This window comes from Sinocyclocheilus anshuiensis, unplaced genomic scaffold (assembly GCF_001515605.1).
Source record: "Sinocyclocheilus anshuiensis isolate Anshui unplaced genomic scaffold, SAMN03320099.WGS_v1.1 scaffold1045, whole genome shotgun sequence".
Classification (NCBI taxonomy): Eukaryota; Metazoa; Chordata; class Actinopteri; order Cypriniformes; family Cyprinidae; genus Sinocyclocheilus; species Sinocyclocheilus anshuiensis.
The window spans coordinates 822,195-826,092 of record NW_015555799.1 but is presented as its reverse complement, the minus strand read 5'-3'; the positions used below and the strand labels follow the sequence as shown (position 1 = coordinate 826,092).

The 3,898-nt window shown below is 37.6% G+C and overlaps 1 long non-coding RNA gene across 1 annotated transcript in view; it reads left to right on the top strand.

Annotated features, from left to right (window-relative positions):
- Positions 1-3,279: 3,279 nt before the first annotated feature.
- LOC107674906 (uncharacterized) overlaps positions 3,280-3,898 on the top strand; it is an 18,924-nt gene continuing 18,305 nt past the window's right edge. Inside the window, exon 1 of the long non-coding RNA XR_001632552.1 lies at positions 3,280-3,291. This is a non-coding gene — a long non-coding RNA (uncharacterized LOC107674906). The remainder of the gene's footprint in view (positions 3,292-3,898) is intronic.

Below are 3,898 nucleotides of genomic sequence, written 5' to 3'. Positions count from 1 at the left end.
TACCCTCAAACAAACCTAGAAAACTGTATGATTCAGAATGGTCCAGCAATTTTTCATGTGCAGCATAGTAGTGAGGAGGCCTTTGCAATTTCAAGCATAAATATTTATAGAAATTCAAGTTTACTGTGCTTGATTATGTGGCTTATAACAATAATAATAATAATAATAATAATTACTCACTTAATAATAATAAATGCTCTCCTATTGAAAATAAGGTTGTGATACCAAATTTTAAATGCTAGTGAAATTTCACAATTCTTGACATCAATTACAATTTCACAGCAAAAATGTAATTAAATATAACTAAAAAGTCCTCAGAATTAATTAATCAAAATTAATTACAAGCAATATGACACATAAATGAGCTAAACAGAAAATAAATAAACAGGTCTAACATGTAAGAAAAAATGATGAGGACAAGATGTTAATTGCAGCATACCAGAGACAAAGTACATGTTGTACCTTGAGTTCAGCGGAGTCGGAATGAACATTAAAGGGTTAGTACACCCAAAAAATGAAAATTAGCCCATGAATTACTCACCCTCAAGGCATCCTAGGTGTATATGACTTTCTTCTTTCAGACGAATTCAGTCGGAGTTATATTAAAAAGTGACTTTGATCTTCCATGCTGTTTAATGGCAGTCAGCAGGTGTTGCAGTTCATCAGTCCAAAAGAAGTGAAATAAAGCGCATCCATCCATAATAAAAAGTGCCTCACATGGCTCTAGGGGGTGAACAAAGTCCTACTGTAGTGAATCGATGCGTTTTTGTAAGAAAAGTAACCATATTTAAAATGTAATAATCCCTTTGCTCCTGTAAACAAACGCTGGTTTTCACGAGACTCACCAGCGACTCATCAGCGCATGCGCAACGCCGACATCTTACTTCATCCTCCCGGAGCTACTTCCGTGTACAACTGTTGGCGCAAGCTAGATTAAAGTGATTATTACGTTTTGAATATGGACATTTTTCTTTTTATATTCACTTTTTATTATGGATGGATGCGCTTTATTTCACTTCTTTTGGACTGATGAACTGCAACACCCACTGACTGCCATTAAACAGCTTGGAAGATCAAAGACAATTTTTTATATAACTCCGATTGGATTCATCTGAAAGAAGGAAGTCATATACGCCTAGGATGGCTTGAGGGTAAATAATGGGCTAATTTTCATTTTTGGGTGGCCTTTAATGTAAATAAAGTTGCTCCTGTCTTAACAGCTATGGTCTGTATGTTAATGAAGTTCTGACACCCCATTGTCTCGGTGTCCCACACCCATTCCCATTCTACAATTGGTCTACAATTTGCACAGGGTGTGATCATCCCAAATGGTGCAACAACATAACTGTTGACTTTCTTCTTCTCTATAATAATTAAGCCATTTTGGGAAATGAGCATGATCAAACATCTATTGTGGTGTGGAATCTGGGTCAGGGCATAATTTCTTACAGTCCCTCCTTTGATGCTCTTGCCCAAAAGACGCACCACACTCACTCCCGTTACACAGATTACACCTCCTTTCTTGGGCAGGTGCCCAGTGGCGGTGAAGCCCTTCCTTAGGTTGTCCCCCTCTGGCCGCTGGAGAATCTTACCCGTCATTGGGTCACCACATCCTTCATCACCTCCTAGAGACTTTTCTAAAATTTGGCAAAATGAAGTACAAACATTTTCTTGGGTTTGGGAGAGAAGCACTTGAGAACTATAACCCCAAAAGAGATTAAACCTTAAGACAGTACCAACATAGCAAAAAGCCAACACACTCGAGTTATTACAAACTTTTAAGACGTTCCACTTCACACACAGAAATCACAAGTGATCACACTTTTAGCTGTGACCTGTAGTGTTGATCACACTAGCTCTTTTTAACATCAAGAAGGTCTTGCAGATTAACACCAGTTAACTGCAGTTTATGACAATGGTGTTATCTTTTTTCAAACCATTGTGAAATGGTATAAATAAAGAAATACTTACTTATTATGAAAATAATTTACTTTAAAATAAAATGCTTAAGATCAAATGTGATATTTTTGTTTGTTTGTCTGTTTTTTACACTTAATTGCATGTTATTTAGAATTAAATGAAAATGTATTATAGTTTAAAGCTATATTAAATGCAGTTAGCTGAACAGTTTGCTGGGCTCTTTGATTTTGCAGGCATGACTTCATATTGGCCATTACAAGTCATCCCATTCATTGCAATACCATCTTAGTTATATATCGGCAAAGAAAGAAAAAATCTGTCACAGATGCGGTCGACGGAGCTTAACTAAACATTCTTTAATATAGACGTTAGTATCGTTTCTCCAACCCGCAGCAGATCAATGAAATGCTGCTTTATGATATTGTTAGCACATAATGAAGAAGCGATGCTCTTCACCACTGCAGATTACCAAAAACCTAAAGTATTAATAAATGAAAGGTCTTCTTTAAAGATTTTTTAAAAGGTCTGAAAGCTTTTAGATGTAAAATATCTCCATAAATGTCAAATATATCTTCCGTACAGCATCTGATTGTGGTAAACTCCAATCAAACTCCTTTTAGTGTGAACGATTAGTGATGACATGCCCAAACGGAGCATTTATGCCCATAGATTTCGCCGTTCTGCCCCTGGACAACCTCCTCCAGCCATTCTTATGAGATTACAGTGGGGAAATTATGCAATATGTCTTAAATAGCTGTCCCATTACAGTCAAGTTGCCAGACATGTGCTGTCTGTATCCATTGCTGTCCGCTGGGACATGGATGAAAGCGGCGCATCATTGACATAATTGCTCTAAATCTGATTTGACTAAAAGGCTTCTTCGTTCAGATGCTCTTCTGGGCAGATGCTGGCGGCGTGTGGCTTCGCTTCCATTAATCTACAGCTCAGTTTACGAGTTCTCCTCTTGTTCCTATTCAGATCTCCTGGTGTGATGCTGTCTGCTCGACGTGAAATGGACATTCAGTCTGTTAGCTATCTGTGTTTGACTGACTTTTTCTGTTTGAGAGAATGCTATGCATACAGTACTGGTGAAAAGTTTGGAATAATTAAGATTTTCCAATGTTTTTGAAAGAAATCACTTCTGCACACCAAGGCTGCATTTATTTGATCAAAAATACTGTAAAAATATTCTAAAATATCATTACAATGTAAAATTGCTGTTTTCTATGTGAATATATTGTAAAACGTAATTTACTGTTGTGATCAAAGCTGAATTTCCAACATCATTACTCCAGTCTTCAGTCTCACGTTTCTTCGGATATCATTATAATATAGAAACATTTCTGATTATTATCAATGTTGGAAACAGTTGTGCTGTGTAAAACACGTTTGTAGTCACGGGAAGAAGGAGGCGGGAACCGGCGAACAATTAAGATTTTAATACAATAAACAAACACAAAATGCAAGTAAAGCGGCAGCCCCTCGCGGACGACTGCCGCACACAAAACACAAAATAAAGTCCAGGCCTGGTCCTCTCTCGTCTTTCACTGTCGTCACTCCTCCTTTTATCCTTCCGGAGCTCCTCCGTGGGACTCGAGACCGGTGAGTGGTCCAGGTGTCGCTCATCATCAATTACTCCCCCGGCCTCGCTCCGTTCCCACGCCTCTCGGCCCCGCCCCCACTCGTCACATGCTGCTTCATATTTTTTCTGGAAACTGTGCTAAACTATATGCTTTTCTGCTCTCACATGCACAATGGTGGAATTGACACTTTTTTAAGTTGTTTAATTACATATATCAATTATGAAAGTATTATGGAGCCTAACATAGTTTTATGTGAGGGTTTTGTCTGTGACAGCAGCTCAAACAGGAACACCATCATTTTATTTTTAGTGAGTGTTCTTGAGATATGATGAAAACATTGCTGTTGTCATACTGTGTGTATATATATATATATATATATATATATATATATATAT